This window comes from Sciurus vulgaris (assembly GCF_902686455.1).
Source record: "Sciurus vulgaris genome assembly, chromosome: 8".
Classification (NCBI taxonomy): Eukaryota; Metazoa; Chordata; class Mammalia; order Rodentia; family Sciuridae; genus Sciurus; species Sciurus vulgaris.
This window is the reverse complement of record NC_136468.1, coordinates 30,046,097-30,068,300: the sequence shown is the minus strand read 5'-3', so window position 1 is coordinate 30,068,300 and position 22,204 is coordinate 30,046,097. Positions and strand designations below refer to the sequence as shown.

The 22,204-nt window shown below is 36.8% G+C and overlaps 1 protein-coding gene across 2 annotated transcripts in view; it reads right to left on the bottom strand.

Moving 5' to 3' along the window:
* IQUB (IQ motif and ubiquitin domain containing) overlaps positions 1 to 20,979 on the bottom strand; it is a 208,667-nt gene extending 187,688 nt beyond the window's left edge. For both annotated transcript variants that reach the window (XM_079149847.1, XM_079149846.1), the window contains exon 1: positions 17,582 to 20,979. The gene's annotated coding sequence lies outside the window, so the exon portion shown is untranslated. The remainder of the gene's footprint in view (positions 1 to 17,581) is intronic.
* Positions 20,980 to 22,204: the final 1,225 nt, after the last annotated feature.

The window sequence follows — 22,204 nt, the reverse complement described above, 5'->3', positions numbered from 1 at the left end:
AAACACAATAGTAACAAAAACAGCATGGTATAGACAGGTGGATCAATGGTACAGAAAAGAGGACACGGACGCAAACCCAAATAAATACAATTTTCTCATACTAGACAAAGGTGCCAAAAATATGCAATGGAGAAAAGATAGCCTCTTCAACAAATGGTGCTAGGAAAACTGGAAATCCATTTATAACAAAATGAAATTAGACCCCTATCTCTCACCCTGCACAAAATTCAACTCAAAATGAATCAAGGACCTCAGAATTAGACCAGAGACCCTGCACCTAATAGAAGAAAAAGTAGGTTCAAATCTTTACCATGTCAGCTTAGGACTAGACTTCCTTAACATAACTCCCAAAGCACAAGAAATCAAAGAAAGAATCAATAATCGGGATAGATTCAGACTACAATGCTTTTTCTCAGTAAAGGAAACAATCAACAATGTGAAGAGAGAGCCTACAGAGTGGGAGAATATCTTTGCCACTCATACTTCAGAGAGAGCACTAATCTCCAGAATTTATAAAGAACTCAAAAAACTTTACACCAAGAATACAAATAACCCAATCAATAAATGGGCTAAGGAAATGAGCAGACACTTCACAGAAGAAGATCTACAAGCAATCAATGGATATATGAGAAAATGTCCAACATCTCTAGTAATAAGAGAAATGCAAATCAAAACTTCCCTAAGATTTCATCTCATCCCAATTAGAATGTCTATCATCAAGAACACAAGCAACAATAGGTGTTGGTGAGGATGTAGGGAAAAAGGTACACTCATATATTACTCATGGGGTTTCAAATTGGTACAGTCACTTTGGAAAGCAGTATGGAGATTCCTTAGAAAACTTGGAATGGAACCACCATTTGACCCAGCTATCCCACTCTTTGACCTATATTCAAAGGACTTAAAATCAGCATACTACAGTGATGCAGCCACATCAATGTTCATAGCTGCTCAATTCACCATAGCCAGATTGTGGAACCAACCTAAATGCCCTTCAGTTGATGAATGGATAAAAAAACTGTGGTATATACACAATGGAATATTATTCAGTCATAAAGAAGAATAAAATAATGGCATTTGCAGGTAAATGAATGGAGTTGCAGAATAACATGCTAAGTGAAATAAGCCAATCCCAAAAAACCAAAGGCTGAATGATTTTTCTGTTAAGTGGATGATGATACATAAAGGGGGTGCAGGAGAGGCAAGAATGAAGGAAGGATGGATTGTATAGAGGAAAATGAGGGGCGAGAACAGGTAGGGGGAAGGAAATATAATAGAATGAGACAAACATCATTATCCTATGTACATGTATGATTGCACAAACAGTGTGACTCTACAACCAGAGAAAGGAAAGTTGTGTGAAATGAACAAAATAAAATTTTAAAAAGAAACATTATCAATTAAAGGAAGAACAATATAATTGACTATAAATCCATAGTATCCTTCACAGAATGTAGAAATTAAAAAATATATGCATTTGATATTAAACATAAATATCCTAGTCCTTACTCCATGGTCATGTTGTGGAGGAACTTGTCTTGAGGCATGTCCTGTGTACCAACATTCTTTGTAAAATGCAAATTTTCTAGAGTAAGAGAATTAACTGAAGAAAAAAATAAGATGAAATAGATAAATTGTGATTGCTGAAGTATTGTAAGGAGAAAAACAAACTTAAATCTTCAAAAAACACTGACCTACTGTCCACCAATGTAGCATTTTGATGTGTGGTATTATTGCAGTGGACTAAGAGAATGTAAAGCAATCAAATAAAAACTACCAATGCTCTATATTTACAAAAAAAAACACACACACACACACACAGAAAAGTTTTAAGAATTAATAACAAAAAGAAATTCAAAACAACAATTTTGAGCAATATTCTGTGACAAATATGTGGAAAATATACTCTATAATATCCCCTTCTCATAAGGAATGCCCTGTGAAAAAAGAGCTTTCGCACTACTTCTTTTTCTGGATATAAAACTGATATGAGATGCATCCATCTGGCATTACAAATGATTAGACACTTGAAGGAACCTGGCAGCTCCAGAGCAACTGTATCCCACAGAGAGTATCCTCTGCATCAGCTCTGCTCTCACAAATTATAGCAGAGATGTCTAAAGACCTCTGTCCTCAAAATGAACATCTTGACAAACAAATCTGGACTGTCTGGAGTTGATTAGATCCAGAGTTACAGTAACTAAGAGCTTGGTTTTGGAAACAGGAAGACAGTATCTAGGAGCATGGACCAAGATAGTCCAAGGTATCCCAGAACCTGGCTGCCAAAAGGAGAAATTGGATCAGAGCAGCAAGGAGCCAATATATCAGGGAGTCTACCTATAGAGGCTGGCAGTCAGGAATGGAGGCTATTGCAAGTGCCTTAAAGTTGCTTTTCAATGGCAACAGCTGTGGGGAAATTAAACCTGGGAACATCCGGGAGGTAGGAAAGATCTCTCTGGGGCTTCCACTTTGAGTACAGATGCTTATGGGAAAAAAAAAAAAAAAATCATCCTTAGTCAGTGGAGATATCTGGCTACTAAAGGACAAATTTTTAAAAGTGGAACATCTGAAAAATAAGTAATCTTTGAACTCAAAGAGTAAGCTATAAAGCATTAGAGAACCTTAAAGAGAGAATTAGAAAATTGGAAGATTTTATATCAAATATTGCAAAGAAATAAGAATATGAAAATGAGTGATTGTTATGATTTAGATATAAGGTGTCTCCCAAAAGCTCCTGTGTGAGACAATGCAAGATTTGGAGGAGAAATGATTGGGTTACAGCCTTAACCCAATCAATGAGTTAATCCCTAATGGGATTAACTGAGTAGTAACTGGAGGTAGGTGGGGTGTGGCTAGAGGAAGTGGTTCATTGGGAGCTGGCTTTGGGGTATATATATTGTATCTGGAGAGTGAAGACCTCTCTCTCTCTCTCTCTCTCTCTCTCTCTCTCTCTCTCTGCTTCCTAGTCACTATTGAGCTGCCTCCCTCTGCCACACTCTTCTGCCATGATGTCCTGCCTCATCTCAAGCCCTGAGGAATGCAGAACAGCCTTCTATGGACTAAGATCTCTGAAACTGTGAGCACTCAAACTTTTCTGCCTCTACAATTGTTCTGGTCAGATCATTTAATCAGAACAACCAAAAAGCTGACTAAAACAATGATTAAGAGCACAGAGAAGAGAAAAAGAAAGTCAAGCACATATATTTTTGCTAAGCATATATTTTTCAGAGATCTGAGAGTGGTTTTGTATTGTTATAACAAAACAACAATAAAGAATATGCAACAGAGACTTCATATGCCCTATGAAGCCATAAAATGACCTGTAGAACCCTTTTCAGAAAAAGTTTTTCAGTCCCTGTTCTGGCACATGTCAAATGAGTGGCCCAGAAGAAGAAAACAGAATAATGGAGAAGAAATGTTTTAAAAGAAAATGGCTGAGAATTTTTCACAAGTAATAGAAAGTATGAATCCACAGATCCATAAAGCACAACATAAATCTATACCTAATAAAATAAGTACAAATAATTCAGAACCATGTATACTGTAAGATATTAAAGAATACGAAGATCAAGATAAGGTCCTGAAAGCAAACAGTTACACACACAAAAAAAAAAACTGTACTACTTTGAATCATTTTAATTTGCTGATATTAATACAAAGAAAAGTAAAATGACTGCAGACTCCTCATTGGATAAAACAGAAGCAAAGGCAAAAAGGGGACTAATTAAAAAAGATAATAATCCACATAGAATTATACATGCAGAAAAATTACCTTTCAAGAAAAAACATGGAAACATTTACAAGTTACCACCAGGAACTTACTGGCTCTAGAGGAATTTTTTTTCAAGCATATACTTGAAAAGGGAAAACATTTTTCAAGGGAAATTGTTTTTCTTGAGCAAGAAGGAAAAGTGAAGACAAAACCATAAATATGTAGGTAAATACAAATAAATACTATCAACATAATAGTAGATAATAATAAGAAATCAGAAAGGGAAAAATCAGACCATTCTCAAATCCCTCTACTGTTTAAAAACTTTCACTATGAGATTTAACTATCCCTATTGGTAACTTATATATGCATAGCTAAATCTAAAATATAACCAATAAAAGAATAAAACTAAAATTTTGAAATTTCAAAACAACAAAGGGGTGGGGAGAATGGAATAAGGGAAAAAACTGAAGGAAATTTCAAGAAAAGGTCAAGAAATTTCCTTAGGCTCTGAGTCACTGAAAGAGCCTCATATTTGTATACCAAGGAAATACAAGGATGACTAAGAGACTATCATTAACAATTATATATTAACAAATTGGATAACCTAGGAGGAATGGATAAACTGCTAGAAACATACAATCTAACAAGACTTAATCATGAAGATATAGAACACCTGAACAAACATAATGATTAAGGAGACTGAATCAGTAATCAAACATTTCTCAACAAAGAAAAGCAGAAGACCAGAGGGCCTCATGGAGAATTCTTTCACCAAACATTTAAAGAACTAATATTAATCTTTCTCAAACTCTTCCAGCAAAACTGAAGTGAACACTTCCAAACTCATTTTATGGGTCAACATTATCCTGACAGCAAAGCCATACAAAGACACGATAAGAAAAAAATCACAGGCCGATATCCCTATGAACATAAATGCAAAAATCCTTAACAAACTACAGATTGAGCATCCCTAATCCAAAAATCTGAAATTGAAATCTGAACTATGCCTAAACCTAAAACTCAAAACTTTTTTTCTGATTTAGAAGAATTTCAGATTTCAGAATTGGACGTTAAGGTAAAGACTACTGAAAAAGCCTTATGCTGTAGTCCCACATCTGGAAAAACTCTGAAATTTGAAACACTTTTAGTCTCATGCATTTTGGAAAGGGAATACTCAGTCTGTACCAGCAAACTGAATTTCAACATAATATTAAAAGGAACATTCATCATGATCAAGTGGGATTTATTTATGGAAGGCAAGGATGGCTCAACATACACAAATCATTAAATTTGATATGCATTTATTAACATAATGGAATGAAGGACAAAAACACATATGAGCATTTCAACAAATGCCTAAGAGGTGTTTGACAAAATTCAACATCTTTTTATTATAAACATTCTCAATTAGGCATAGAATGAATGTATCTCAACAAAATAAAGGCCACATGTGAAAAGCCCACAGCTAACATACTCAATGGTGAAAAGTTGAAAGCTTTCACTCTGAGATCAGTAACAAGGGTGCCTATTCTTGCTACTTCAACTCAACACAGTACTAGTTTTAGAGCAATTAGCCAAGAAAACAAACAAAACAAAAGGTATCCAAATAGGAAAAGAAGTAGTGAAGTATCTTGCGTTTGCCTTGCATGTGGGTTCAATCTCCAGCACTGCTAAATATATAAATAAATAAATCTGCCTAATTGTTGTACCAGGGGAAGATTCTGTGGTTATTACACTAGAAAACAAAAAAACAAACAAAAAATGGTCTGCAATTTCTGTTTTCTAAGACTGTTTAGCATACGAGTAGCTTTGAAAAGTTAGTCCAGAACAAAGCTGCCAGTGCCTCCCAAGAAGAAATGCAAAAGAACTAAATGAACTAGCCCCTGCCCATCTCTTGACCTCGTCTTGAAACCACTCTCCTGCCTTATTATATGTAAGGTCAATTTCTACATTGGAACTTTTGCATTATATTTTTGCAACAAAAATGCCTTACTACAGATCTGCATGACTAACTCCTTCTAATTTGTCATGTCTCAGCTCAAGTGCAACTTCTCCAGGGAGGCTAGCTAAGCACACCACACTCACTTCCTGTTTTATTTTATTCATAGATCTAATCACGGTTGAAAATCATGGCTTATTCATTCACTTACTTGCTTACTGTCTGTCATCCTCTAGTAGAATACCACTTTCCTGAGAGGAAGAATATTTTTTGCCTTAACAGTGCTCTTCTTCCATTTCCAGAAACAGGCCTAATAACTAGTAGTTGCTCAAATAATCTTGACTGTGATATATGAGTAGGTAAATACAGGATGCAAAGATGAACATTACAAAGTCTGTAATTTCATTAATTCACTATGCTAATTAAACAAAAATATTATCTATTCTTAATGCCAAGAATCAATACATATTCATGATTTTAAAATATGATGAACTAAAAATAAAATCAAATTTCACTTTTCTGATAAAGGATATGAACATGTAATTATTTAATAATACACTAGAAGCATTCTCATTAAAGTTAGGAAAAAAGGAAGATGTTTGTTAATGCTGCTATTTAACAACATTAAGAAAAACAAATGAGATATTTGAAGGCAACAATAAAATTTGTTCATGTGAGTCCTCTTCAAATTAGAATAGCCCAATAGGTATGAACTTCCACTATTAAAGGATATACTCAGAAAGAAAATGAAATGTGTTGTTCCACTTTCTCCATCCATGCTACCAACACCTTAAATTAAAAAATAAACCTTGGCCACAGTTGAATTTGTTCAATTTTTCAAAAAATTTCTATTGGGCACCTACTCATTAACAGTCACTCTTTTAGCTGTGTCTAGGGACAGAAAAGTGAACAACACAGTTCAGAAATTCCTGCAGAAATCAAACTTAACTTCCAGTGAGGAGAACAGACAAGAAACAACTAAAGTAGCAAAAATATACACAGAATCGAATAAAAACAAGTGTTAGGAAGATAATAAAGAAAAGAAGGGAGTCAAAAAGTACTACAGTGTCAGGGAAGGTATAGCAGAGTAGAGTAGAGTGTTTTGCAGAAGCAAATGTGTTAGGAATGTACTACTGGTGAAATGACACATGAGCAGGACACTAAAGAGAGAAAATGAACAAGACTTGAAGACAAATGGGGAAATAAGAACAAGTGAAAGCCTACTAGTGAACAGGTACTCATCTCCTATGGCTGGAGAGCAGTGGGATTCAGAAAGAACAGTAGAATTTGAAGTCAGAGATGGGTTGTGGCAAGAGGGCATTACAAAACACTGGGCTTCATAGACCATTGTAAGGACTTTGGCTTTGACTTAAGGAAGCCAGCAAAAGGTTTCAAGAAAAGAAATAATGATCTTACCTAAAGTTTAACAGACTGACTCAGGCTGCTGAGTTGTCATAAAGATTATGGCAAACAAAGAAATAGGAAGCTGGTAGATGTCTATTGGGATCCATTACAATAGCCCAGATGTGAGGTAAAATGGACCAGAGTGATAGTGGAGATGACAAGATGTGGTTATATTCTGCATATAATTGAAAGATAGACATGAAAAGGTTTGGTAATAAACCAAATGTAGACTAAGAGAAAAAGGTAGGAATAGAGGATACTGCTAATTTTTTTAGCTTGAGCAACTGAAAGAATAAAGTTGCATGTATAAAAATGAAGAAAAGTGCAAAAAAAAAAAAAAAAGCAGGTTTGGGGTGGGAGTGGGAGTTAAATCAGTTTGGCTAGTTTGAGATGCCCACTGGACAGTCAATTAGGGTTGGTAGCTTGGAGTTAAGAAAAGAAGTTGTCTGGAAATAGAAATTGGAAAGTCAGAAGTCTACAGTCAGCATTTAAAGGCATGAGACACATGACATCAATGCACTAAGTAACAGCAGCCACATACCATAAAGGAGTTCCTTTCATGCATACTGGATACATCAACACTATTCTGTCTTCCTTGTTGATGAAACTGTGGCCATTTCCTAGTTGCTGTGGTTTGTGATGCCTATATTTACCTCACTACTAAGTTTAGAATGCTAAATGTCCTAGATTATTCCCCTCCGTGCAAGCTATTGCCTCAGAAGGAAGACTGTTGTACTTCTCACCTGTAGTTTTTATGCATGATATTGCCTAAGGTTCATAGGTCCTTGGCAAATGATATGAGTAAGTGAACTAAATAATTGCATTAAAAGTTTATAAGCTATCAGTTGTTTTTAAAGAGGGGGTTTAGCAACTATGTTTATAATAATTGCAATGGTAAGTGTCTGTTCAACCTTAAAATAAGAAATTTCAAGATTCTAACTCAGAGTCATGAAGATTAGAGACCAGAAGGACCTCACTGCCATTCAGTACAGTGGTTCTCAGCTTTGGTTTCCCAAAGTGGGCTTTCAGGAGGGTCAATGCTGGAGCAAGACTACCTGGGTTTGGACCCTGACTTAGTAACTTCCTCCTGATAGAAGCAATCTGACATGGGGCCTGAATGCCTCTTCACTCAGTGTTTCTGGGTATGACAAAAATGCAAAGTCAAGACGTGGCTGACCAGGTCATTTCTCAGGTTGCGCTTGCATCTAGAACCCATGACAGTTGAGATGTCATCTCCCAATTAAGAGCACATTTCCCTTGGCTTACTTTAAAAACAGTAAAATCCCCATGTGCAGGCACCCATGTGGGCATATTGCTATGGTCTGGATACCATTTGAGTGTGTTCAACAGGCTTCATGTGTCAGAGCTTGATCCTCAGTGCAGTGATGGTGGGAGGGGTGACCTTAACAGTAGAGCCTAGTGGGAGATCAGTGGGGTCACTACCCTTGGAAGTGATTAATGTAGTTCTGTAGGACCTTGAACTAGTTCTCCAGAGAGCCCTCTCAACACTGGTTTCTGGGCTGCCTTTCAACTGTTCCCTTCCACAAGTACTCCCACATAAGAATGCCATTCAACATCTTACCAGGTTGACACCATGCTGTTGACTTTCAGTCTTCAAAACTGTGAGTTAAGTTAGTCTCTTTTCTTTATAAATTACTCAAAAGGGAGTATTTCATTATAGTAACAGAAAACAGACCAACATATTCACTTGTGTCAATCCTATAGGACTTGGAGGACAAAGGAAATTGGTACAAACATGAAACACTGACTACTTCTTTTACAGAGAGTTCTTTTTCTCTGACCAGCACCCAAGAAACAGTGATAGGCGAACTTATTAGTTTGCAAGTGGGGCAAAACACCAGACCCCTCGAGTCCTTAATACTATATGACTTTGTGATAAAGAGGTTTCTTAATATAAGTCTAATCTTCCTCACTTGTAAAATGGGATAGTAATAGATTCAACATCAAAAATGCTTTTAATGGATCCAAGATGGCAGACTAGAGGGTGACTGCATCTACAGTCACTCCAGAACCCAGGATTCAAGAAGGGGAGGCATTGAGAGACTCAGACTAAAATAGAGCCATGGGGTGAGTCTCCCCGACCGGGTGAAGCTCGGCCTGGGCGGCAGGCCCGGATAGAGACGGCTTATCAGAGTAGGCCAGGGCAGTTAGAGTCTTCCCCAGGCAGCCCTGTGCACTCCAGTGGTGGGCTCCTCCCACACAGCCAGCTTCTCCAGCTTCTCAAGCAAGCCCCCCAGTGAGAGTCTTCTGCACAGAACCAGCTCCAAGGCCCTGAGCCAGCGTAGTGAGCTCCGGCCCGCAGGCAGCTTCAGGGACCAGGACAGGGCAGCCAGGGACTTCCCCAAGCAGCCTGGCTCCCTTCAGCAGGAGGCGCCTTTCAAAGCTAGCTTCTCAGAGCAGACCGCCCAGTGAGAGCCTTTCCACACAGAGCCAGCCACAAGTCCCCGAGCCAGCGGAGAGCTCCGACCTGCAAGCAGCCTCTGGGACCAGGGCAGGGCAGCCAGAGACTTCTCCAGGCGGCCCTGCTCCCTATGGCTGCAGGCTCTTTCCACTGGGTGATCCCAGATGGCGGATTAGAGGGTGAATGCATCTCCAGTCGCTCCAGAACCCAAGATTCAAGAAGGGGAGGCATTGAGAGACTCGGACTATAATAGAGCCACGGGGTGAGTCTCCCCCATCGGGGGAAGCTTGGCCTGGGCGCAGGCCCGGATAGGGGCGGCTTATCAGAGTAGGCCAGGGCAGCTAGAGTTTTCCCCAGGCAGCCCTGCGAACTCCTGCGGTGGGCTCCTACCACATGGCCAGCTTCTCGGAGCAAGCCCCCCCCCCCATGAGAGCCTTCCCACACAGAACCAGCTCCAAGCCCTGGAACCAGTAGTGGGCTAGGGGCAGCTTTCTTCAGAAGCACTGCTTTATCAAGTTACTCCAAGACTTCAGGCTACTGAAGGCTGAGAGGTGATACACTGGAAATCTACAGGGTCAATATAAGCCAATAGAGGAAATCTGCAATATCACAAAGTCCCCCTGATAGCTGACAAATATGAGAAAACAAGGGAAGAAAATGTCCCAAACAAACCCAGATACTATATCAATAAAACCCAATGACAGCACAGCAGAAGAAATGTCAGAAAGGGAGTTCAGAATGTACATAATGAAAACAATCAGGGAAGCAAATGAGGAGATGAAAGAGCAAATGCAGGCATTAAATGATTGCACCAATCAATGGTTAAAAGACCAAATACGGGAAGCAAGAGATCACTTCAATAAAGAGTTAGAGATATTGAAAAAAAAAAAAAAAAAACAAAGAGAAATCCTTGAAATGAAGGAAACAATAAACCAAGTTAAAAACTCCATAGAAAGCATAACCAATAGGATACAACACCTGGAAGACAGAACCTCAGACATTGAAGACAAAATATTTAATCTTAAAAACAAATTGACCAAAAAGAGAACATGGTAAGAAATCATGAACAGAATCTATAAGAATTATGGGATATCATGAAAAGGCCAAATTTAAGAATTTTTGGGATTGAGGAAGGCTTAGAGAAACAAACCAAAGGAATGAACAATCTATTCAATGAAATAGTATGAGAAAATTTCCCAAATCTGAAGAATGAAATGGAAAACCAAGTACAAGAGGCTTACAGGACTCCAAATATACAAAATTACAACAGACCCACACCAAGGCACATTATTATGAAAATACCTAACATACAAAATAAAGACAGAATTTTAAAGGCAACGAGAGAAAAGAATCAAATTACATTCAGGGGGAAACCAATAAGAATATCAGCAGATTTTTCAATCCAGACCCTAAAAGCTAGGAGGGCCTGGAACAACATTTACCAAGCCCTGAAATAAAATGGATGCCAACCAAGAATTTTATACCCAGCAAAACTTACTTTCAGATTTGACAACGAAATAAAATCCTTCCATGATAAACAAAAGCTAAAAGAATTTACAAAAAGAAAGCTGGCATTATAGAACATTCTCAGCAAAATATTTCAAGAGGAAGAGATAAAAAACAACAATGCAAATCAGCAATGGGAGGAACTAGCCTAAAGGAATAGCCAAATAAAGGAGAAACCAAACCATGTCAAAAAACAAAAATGAGTCAAATGACTGGGAATAAAAATCATATCACAATAATAACCCTGAATGTTAATGGCCTGAACTCATCAATCAAAAGACATAGACTGGCAGAATGGATTAAAAAGAAAAATCCAACAATTTGCTGCCTGCAAGAGACTCATTTCAGAGAAAGAGATACCCATAGACTAAAGGTGAAAGGATGGGAAAAAACATACCATGTACACGGACACAGCAAAAAAGCTGGAGTATCCATCCTCATTTCAGATAATGTGGACTTCAAGCCAAAACTAGTCAGAAGGGATAAAGAAGGACATTACATACGGTTTAAGGAAAGCATAAATCAGCAAGACATAACAATCCTAAATATCTATACCCCGAACATTGGCTCATCCATGTACGTCAAACAAATCCTTCTCAATTCCAGAAATCAAGTAGACCACAACACAATAATACTAGGCAATTTTAACACACCTCTCTTACCGCTGGATAGATCTTCTAAACAAAAATTGAATAAAGAAACCATAGATCTTAATAACACAATCAACAATTTAGACTTAACCGACTTATATAGAATATACCATCCCACAAAGAACGAATACACTTTCTTCTCAGCAGCACATGGATCCTTCTCTAAAATAGACCATATATTATGCCACAAAGCTACTGTCAGCAAATACAAGAAGATACAGATACTACCTTGTACTCTATCAGATCATAATGGATTGAAATTAGAAATAAATGACAGAATAAAAAACAGAAACTTCTCCAATACCTGGAGATTAAATAATACACTATTATATGATGAATGGCTAACAGAAGACATCAGGAGGGAAATTAAAAAATTCTTAGAAGTAAACGAGAACAAAGAAACATCATATCAAAATCTCTGGGACACTATGAAAGCAGTACTTAGAGGAAGATTTATTTCATGGGGCGCATTCAACAAAAGAAGTAGAAATCAACAAATAAACGACTTAACACTACAGCTCAAAGCCCTAGAAAAAGAAGAGCAGACCAATACCAAAAGTAGTAGAAGACAGGAAATAGTTAAAATCAGAGCCGAAATCAATGAAATTGAAACAAAAGAAACAATCGGAAAAATTAACAAAATAAATAGTTGGTTCTTTGAAAAAATAAACAAAATTGATAAACCCTTAGCCACGCTAACAAAGAGAAAAAGGGAGAAAACTCAAATTACTAAAATTCGGAATAAACAAGGAAATATCACAACAGACACGAGTGAAATACAAAACATAATTAGAAGCTATTTTGAAAATCTATACTCCAACAAAACAGAAAACCTTGAAGACATCAACAAGTTTCTAGAGACATATGAATTACCTAAACTGAACGAGGAAGACATACACAACTTAAATAAATCAATTTCAAGCAATGAAATCGAAGAGGTCATCAAAAGCCTACCAACAAAGAAAAGTCCAGGACCAGATGGGTTCTCAGCCGAGTTCTACAAAACCTTTAAAGAAGAGCTCATTCCAATACTTCTCAAAGTATTCCATAAAACAGAAGAGGAGGGAACCCTCCCAAACTCATTCTATGAAGCCAATATCACCCTGACACCTAAACCAGACAGAGATACATCCAGGAAAGAAAATTTCAGACCAACATCCTTAATGAACATCAACGCAAAAACTCTCAACAAAATTTTAGCAAATCGCATACAAAAATATAATAAAAAGATAGTGCACCACGATCAAGTGGGTTTTATCCCAGGGATGCAAGGTTGGTACAACATTCGGAAATCAATAAATGTTATTCACCATAACAACAGACTTAAAGTTAAGAATCACATGATTATTTCAATAGATGCAGAAAAAGCATTTGATAAAATACAGCATCCCTTCATGCTCAAAACACTAGAAAAAATAGGGATAGTGGGAGCATTCCTTAACGTTGCAAAGGCCATCTATGCTAAGCCCATGGCCAATATCATTCTAAATGGTGAAAAACTGAAAGCATTTCCCCTAAAAACTGGAACACAACAGGGATGCCCTCTTTCACCACTTCTATTCAACATCATCCTTGAAACTCTAGCCAGAGCAATTAGACAAACCACAGAAATTAAAGGGATACGAATTGGAAAAGAGGAACTCAAACTATCCCTGTTCGCTGATGACATGATTACATATTTAGAGGAACCTGGAAATTCCACCAGAAAACTCTTAGAACTCATAAGTGAATTCAGTAAAGTAGCAGGTTATAAGATCACTGCTCATAAATCCAATGCATTTTTATACGTAAGTGATGAATCTTCAGAAAGAGAAATTAGAAAACTACCCCATTCACAATAGTATCGAAAAAAATAAAATACTTGGGAATCAATCTCACAAAAGAGGTGAAAGACCTCTACAATGAGAACTACAGAACACTAAAGAAAGAAATTAAAGAAAACCTTAGAAGATGGGAAGATCTCCCATGTTCTTGGATAGGAAGAATTAATATTGTCAAAATGGCCATACTACCTAAAGTGCTATACAGATTCAATGCAATTCCAATTAAAATCCCAATGATGCACCTTACAGATATAGAGCAAGCAATATGAAATTCATCTGGAAGAATAAAAAACCCAGAATAGCTAAAGCAATCCTCAGTAGAAAGAGCGAAGCAGGGGGTATCGCAACACCAGATCTTCAACTCTATTACAAAGCAATAGTAACAAAAACGGCATGGTATTGGTACCAAAATAGACAGGTAGATCAATGGTACAGAATAGAGGACACGGACACAAACACAAATAAATACAATTTTCTCATACTAGACAAAGGTGCCAAAAATATGCAATGGAGAAAAGATAGCCTCTTCAACAAATGGTGCTGGGAAAACTGGAAAACCATGTGCAACAGAATGAAATTAAACCCCTATCTCTCACCCTGCACAAAACTCAACTCAAAACGGATCAAGGACCTCGGAATCAGACCAGAGACCCTGCATCTTATAGAAGAAAAAGTAGGTCCAAACCTTCAACTTGTTGGCTTAGGATCAGACTTGCTTAACAGGACTCCCATAGCACAAGAAATAAAAGCAAGAATCAACAACTGGGAGAGATTCAAACTAAAAAGCTTTCTCTAAGCAAAGGAAACTATTAGTAATGTGAAGAGAGCCTACAGAGTGGGAGAATATCTTTGCCACTCATACTTCAGATAGAGCGCTAATTTCCAGAATCTATAAAGAACTCAAAAAACTCTACACCAAGAAGGCAAATAATCCAATCAACAAATGTGCTAAGGAAATGAACAGACACTTCACAGAAGAAGATGTACAAGTAATCAACAGATATATGAAAAAATGTTCAACATCTCTAGTAATAAGAGATATGCAAATCAAAACTACCCTAAGATTTCATCTCACTCCAATTAGAATGACGATTATCAAGAGTACTAGCAACAATAGGGGTTGGCGAGGATGTGGGGAAAAAGGTACACTCATACATTGCTGGTGGGGTTGCAAATTAGTGCAGCCACTCTGGAAAGCAGTATGGAGATTCCTCAGAAAGCTTGGAATAGAATCACCATTTGACCCAGCTATCCCACTCCTTGGCCTATACCCATAGGACTTAAAATCAGCATACTACAGAGATACAGCCACATCAATGTTCATTGCTGCTCAATTCACCATAGCCAGATTGTGGAACCAACCCAGATGCCCTTCAGTTGATGAATGGATAAAGAAACTGTGGCATATATAGCATATATATACAATGGAATATTACTCCACCATGAAGAATGATAAAATTATGGCATTTGCAGTCAAATGGATGAAATTGGAGGATATCATGCTAAGTGAGATAAACCAATCACAAAAAACTAAAGGAGGAATGATCTCGCTGATAAGCAGATGAGGACATATAATGGGGGGTAGGAGGAGTTAGTGTTAGTGTTAGTGTTAGGGTTAGGTTTAGGGTTAGGGATAAGGAGGGTGGTAAGAATGGAGAAAGGAAGGAATGTATAGAGGGAAAAGAGGGGTGGGAGGGGTGGGGGGAAGGGAAAAAAATAACAGAATGAATCAAACTACATTGCCCTATGTAAATTTATGATTACACAAATGCTATGCCTTAACTCCATGTACAAATAGAGAAACAACATGTATCCCATTTGTTTAAATAATAAAAAAAGAGTATATCCCTAAAAGCCAATTCCAAAAAAAAAAAATGCTTTTAATGATTAAATAAAATAATGTACATAAAGTACTTAGCAAACACTTCCTGGCATACAGTGACAACTTTATAAATGTTAGCTAACTACTAATTAACTATTTCTAGTATATCCAAAAGGCTAATAATTATACATTAGTAATGCCTCAAAGGTATTCAAAAAATTGCTTATTTCACTCATGGAAAAGCACTTTCAAAATACAATATTGTAATTAGTCAATAGTTATACTTAATTACTTAGTCTTCATAGATAGTTGATGTTATGGTGTTTATGTTGCAAGAAATCGGACCAGATAGTTTGAGCAATATGTTCAAGATCACTGAGCAAGAAATCAGTAGATTTGGGATTCAAATTCAGGCAAACTGAACAAATGCTTCTACACCACTACTTTGTGTGGCATTTAAATACAGGAATTCATGGAGACCAGCAGAGAAGAGGAAAGGGGTCCTTGTAACTAAGAAAAAGTATTGGAACTGCTAATCTTCCCCTGAGACTCAGCAATGCTCCATGGTATGTTAGTAGTGATCAGATCCAGAAGAAAAATAATGATGTTACAACCAGAAACATCAGAAACCGCTTTTCATTTTTAGGTGAAAACATAAACCATGGTTTATGTTAAATTGGTTACATTTTAAACTGAATAGAAAATTCAACAGCATGGTTTGTTTCTTAACCTATCTAGTATAAGCAGCTAATTATATTGGTTCCCAATACTCCCTATATGTATATTAACATGCTACATTTTTATATATAAATATGTATAAACTCACACTGTAGCAAATACAAAATATAAATAACAAAGCACAGACATTACAGGTCACAATGTAAAATGTAAAATTCCAGCCTAAAGAGGTAGGTAGCATCATAATTTGAAAATATTTTATTTAATGTCTTCCCACTATTGATGTTCATTTTGTTGCTGTGCTGCTGTTTCTAAGAGAGCAATACAAAAAAACGCATACAAAAATGATAAACTTAATAGAACAGGAAGGGATATAATAAAAAGTGTGTCTTCTTATTAGTCAGATACCCTGATTTGGTTTCTCAATGTTAAGCAGTGTTAACAGTTTATCTTTTCAGTAACTGTCTGTGAAGGTACAATTATGTATTTAAACTTGTTTAGGCTCATAGTAATGTATCTTTAAATATGTTACTGTATATTTAAAACTGATTCTTTTACAACGTACTTTTATTAAATATTTACATAACCCATTAACATTATTTCTACATAAAACATATTCTTCTACCTCATTCTTTTCAAAAACTTCCTCACAGGATTAAGTCCACATAATACTTAGCTGTTGCCCTACTGATGGACATTTAGGCCATCTCCACTTTCTTACTATTAAAATAGCATTTACTATTACAAATACCTGTGTACATTTATCTCTGTATACAAGTGTAAGTATATGTTCCTAGAACTAGAAAGAACAAATCAAAGAATATGCAGATGTAATTCTGTTAAATCCCATCAAATTGCTTTCCAAAAAGGCAGCACCACATTACAGACTCAAGAACAGCCCCTTAACTACTTCCTTGAGTTCTTATATTGTTTTATGAGTCTTCATTAAATACCTTTTTGTTATGCATGCGTTTATATTTCCCATTACACATTGTTTTTGTTGTCTTTTGCTATATCAAAGTTTTAGGTTGTTAGGTAGTGAAATTTATCAATATTTTTGCTTATGAAAGTTTCCAAATTTCACGATATGCTTAGAAAAACCACACAATGAAATATAAGTACATAAAATAAAATGAGGTAGATCCATAATGCTAGAAACTGATTCCAAAACACACAGTACTGAATGCAAAAAGCAAAGTGCAGAACAGTATGTTCAATGTTCAGGTGCCACTACCAATAGAAGGCAGAATATCACTGCTCATTCTTTTCACTGTTTGAACATTTAATCGTTCGTGTGTTATCTAGTCAAACGTTTTGATTTTATTAAAATAAAAAAGCAGTCTCTATTATGAATACACACCCCCCAAAAGCGTCTCCCTTTCCACTTCTAATGCATGATTTCGTTTACCATTTAAAGCTTGTTACACCTAGACTGTTGTATAAGTATGAAGACAGAGATCCAGCCTCGCTTTCTACCAGATGGGCCTGGTGAGTTTTTGTTTAAGAGGCGAAGGGCCAAGGTGGAAGAAAGGCGTGACTGGTGAGTGAAGTCTGAAAGCCCTCGGCTTCCTAGCCAATGAACGGCGGAACGATTTCTAACGCCAGACCTGGGCTTCACTTACGTTTGGTTTCTGTACTACTTCGGCGACAGGCGCTTTGGGTGTGAGGGGATGTACACCTCCTAGCTTGACGCTGCAGCAAATCCCAAATCAGAGAGGCGGAGCTAGAAAGGGAGGAGAAAGTTGGGACTCTTCGCAGGGCTTGTAAAGTGGAACATCCCGGACTGGGCAGGCAGCCGCGGGAGCGCGGGCGGGATCTGGTCCAGCGCGGTAGTCACCGCGCGAGGCCTGGCCTAGGCGTCGGGCCAGGAGAGGACAGCCACAACCAGTCCTACCCAGCTAATTAACGCAGGTAACCCGGGCCAAGCGGTTTCGTGGGCTCTTTGGATGCAGCGTCGGTCCTCAAAAAGACTCTGTTGCAGGTGGTATCCTAGCAACGGCCCAGGCGTCACCCCCTCCCGCCGGGCCCCGCCCCCGAGCGCAGCCGAGGAACCCCGCAGGACGCAAAGGCGCCAGAGGGAATGGTGTGCCCAGTGTTTACCGAGGTCCAGGAGCGTTTCAGGGAATGGTTCTCTGAAATAAATGGTGACCGCTATTAAAGTTTAGAGTTTTTAAAAAACCGAATCAGAGAAAATAGCGAGAGGTAAGCAGTTGACAAAGGAGAACGTGGTGTACACAATAGCAAGTGTCTACTTGCTTATTCAATACTTCGCTTTCAGCTTCCTTGCAGCATAAGACAGTACTAAAGAGTTCACTAGTCGGGACAAGCAAAGCTTTTATTAAGCACTCAATTGTAAGGCGCTTCCCCCCCCCCCCCATTATTCTTTAAGGAATTTTTAAAAGAAGAAAGGAATAGTGTTGGGTGAAAGATAACGTTCTTGTTGCAAATGTAGCTAATTTCATGTGGCTATCTCCTATGACAACAGCTAAAATGTGTTATTACTAATAAGTACCTTACATATATTTTTAACTTAATGATTACAAATATTTTATTGAGAAACTGGTGCGAGCTCCATTTCACTGAGAAAACGAAGGCACAAAGAGATTTAAAGAGAAACCAGGATTAAACCCAGGCTGACTCAAGCCCAGATTTTAAACCTGTATTCAACGCACTTCCATATTTAAAAGGGATGTAGAATAAACTTAAATTTTTGTTATAAATAGTACAGGTCCGTTCCCTCATTCATAATGGTACATTTCTTTATACCATTTTGTTAAAATTGTATTCTTCTCTCTCCAATGACTTCCTAATGTCCAGTGCCATTTTTGAAATGGGATACATTCCAGCTATGCCATTTTGAAATGTATACTTATTAGAATGTGAAATAAGTATTATAGTCTTAAATAAAATTGAATTACATTAGTTTTAACACTTTCGTCCCTTCTTCATTCATGATCATGTTACCAGCAGTTTGAAAACACTAGCATTAGGAATAGGGCAGGAAATGGAGGGAAGAAAACAATAGAGAATTGTTAAATATCTCACCATGTTAAATGTGAACTATTACCCAAACTCTGTTCATATTTTGTTACAGTTTGCATGGAGTTTACTTTATACAACTCAATTTTACAATACCTTACCTAATCTGTAGAATTCCTAGGTAGTTTGTGCAGCTTGGAGATTGTAAGCACATCAAAATTTCTCTCTCTCTCTCTCTCTCTCTCTCTCTCTCTCTCACACACACACACACACACACAGTTGCTTTCTTATATAAATGTAAATGTAAAATAAATGAAAACGATCATTAGGAAAAAAATTTCAGAAGTAGAAGAGTAATTTTGCAGTATCTTTTGCTTTTCACCATAAATCTATGCATTTTCTCAGGATTTGTTGTTCAAATAATTTATCTTTATTTCTCATAAAACATCTACCTTCATTCCTCAGAAGTTATTTATATAAGCACTTCTTTTGATGTGCTTATATTTTTACAAAGATGCCATCTAGTGGTTTTATGAAATCGAGCATTGCAAAGTATTTTCCACTGCTATCCAGGTTAAAATGTGTCTTGATATAAAGGGATATTAAGATAATTGAGAAAATTAAGAACCTGAAAATTATGCTTTGAGAATTATCTATATGGACTAAAATTGTATCTTATGAACTTGTTAAGAAACAGGACATATAGGTGGATAGTCACTTTTTTTGAAAACTTTCTGGATGAGTCAGATATTTGATATTTAGAATATTCTGATTTTTGAAAGGTAATATGGACATATACTCTATATTACATAACACATTCAGTGTTGGGAAACAGTCCAGAATCAAATACATTAATACTTATATGGCAAAAATATACTCATCTTAAGATGGAATAAAGACCATGAATAGCCTTCCATCAGTTAGTTAAATTTGTTTTCAAATGAGTTATGAAAAAACTCCATTTTAAGAGATTTGTGAAATTTAGATAAGCAATGATGGGCCTGTTTTGCCCTTAAGAAAAGGAATATACAATTAGAGAAAAAGAATAAAATGCAATTATTCTATAATAAAATAATACTTATCTTTAGGAAAGTTAAAGGATTCACCTAATAATTTTTGTGTTGAAGATCATGAGAAGTCCACAAAAATTAAATTGCAATGCTTTTTTTCACTCATCTGTAGAAGCTAATCTATCATAAATTACACATAAACAGTGCTAAAAAATTAGCTGCTATAAGAGTACTTTGATAGTTATAAGTGATGCATGGCAAACTCTTGAATTCTATGGAACATTCAAAAATATTTTAACCTTGGATTTGGTATTTTTGGTTTCTTTGTATGATTTGCTCCCATGTTCCCATGCCCTACCACTATGTTCACAGAAGTTCGTGTTGATGGCACCATGATCAGCCTGCCTCCTTTATTGAGCACTCTTTATCAACTCTCCTTAGACAAGTAGTATGAAAAAGAAAACATTAAAATGCTGGGATCTGGGAAGGTCTATGCAAAGTCACTTCTCACTACTTTTCTTCACTATCTAGAGGTTTAGCTTATTACTTTAAAATAGATTTTCAAATAAATTTCTCCAGCCCCCACCAATAAACCAAATCTACAATCTAGAATCTCACTGAAAATCAAGTTTTAATGGAAAAAAAAGCATTCAGTAAATACAAAAATATACTTGGTTATATGCTCAACAACTTTGTACTTAACCCTAAACCCCAGAATACACTTGTTAATTTGTTTATATAACCATGGAGGCTGGGGAGAAAATAAAAAATTGATATTAGCTTATATGTGAGGATATTCCTACATAGACATTATTGATTTTTCTTCCTTTGAAAACAGTCATAGACAATCTTTTTAAAAAATAAATAGCTTTACTTTTCTGACTATATCTTAGGATCAGAAAAGGAAAACATCAATATAAGCTAAGCACTTTTTCTTCCATCCACCAATGTGAGGGAAAGGCAGGGTAAGAGAATTGTAAAAGGACACATTGAAACCTGACTCCTGATAGCATCACATTCACTACAGATGACAGTGTAGCTCCTGCTCACTCCACAGTGAGCAGTGTTCTAGCTCCTGCCGTTATAGGATGGATGGCAACCCTGAGATCTGAGCCTTATTTCAGTGGGGGGCCTGATGTCCAGGATTGTCATGGTGCATACCTAGCATCCTTATGAAATTATTAATACTTTCACTTCAAAATCATTTCACATTGAATAATAACTGATTATCCCAAATAAGTCATTTCATCTGGAAGAATGCCCAGAAATTGAAATATTCTGCACTAAGTCCAGGTGTGAAAGAGGTGTCAATTTTATGTCATTTTCTTGTTTGCAAAGCTCAAACTGATTAGTTCTCTTTCTTCTGAAGTAGCTGGAGGATGGTGATTCACCCAAATGAAACCTACTGGGAGCCTACTGCAAACTGAAATAAGCCATTCTGAAAATTACTCAAATTAGTCTAGAAACCATTCAGCAACACTGAAGATCTGTGAATAGAAGAATCATCTGCAAAACGGTCAGATGCTTAATGTGGAAGTTTATAGGAAGCAAATGGAAAAAGATTTGAAGGACTAGGAACAATCAGGTGCAAAGTTGTACAGGCAGCTGGATTACCAGTAAATGCAGAAGAATGCACTATCTTTTAGATATCAATCCTTTTAACATTTTGTGCAAATCCGAAGATCATTGCACAAAGTGAAATCCAGCTTACTACTTTTGTTCATATTGTTCTTTACAATTACTTTGACAGAAAGATCAAGGGAGCAAGATCTAGGTTTGCTGGGTTCAACCCATGTGGTATAGGCAGGAATGAAGGCATCCCAAGCATATTAGTAAAGAACATAATACAAAGTTAGGAGCATGAATTCTAGAGCAAGACTGTCTAGGTTCAAAATTCAGCTCCATGTCTGACTAGCTATGTGACCTTGCATATGTTATTAAATCATCTCTTTGCCTTAGTTTCTCCAGCACCCTGTGTTACATATAGCAGGGCAGCACTATTCATGATGGATTGTTTCCTTATGAGAACAATAGTATCTCACTCTTAAAGGTGTGGTGCAGCTTTAATGAGCGAAATTAGTTAAGTACTTAGCACTGTACCTGGTATTCATATTCAAGTCTCAAAAATCATTAACTATTAGGTTTAAATACTTGCTATTATTCTACAAATACATTATTCTAAAACTGGCAATTCTAAGCTACAGTAGTGCTGTTGGTGAAACATAAAAGATACTCAAAATCATGGGAGAAATGAGA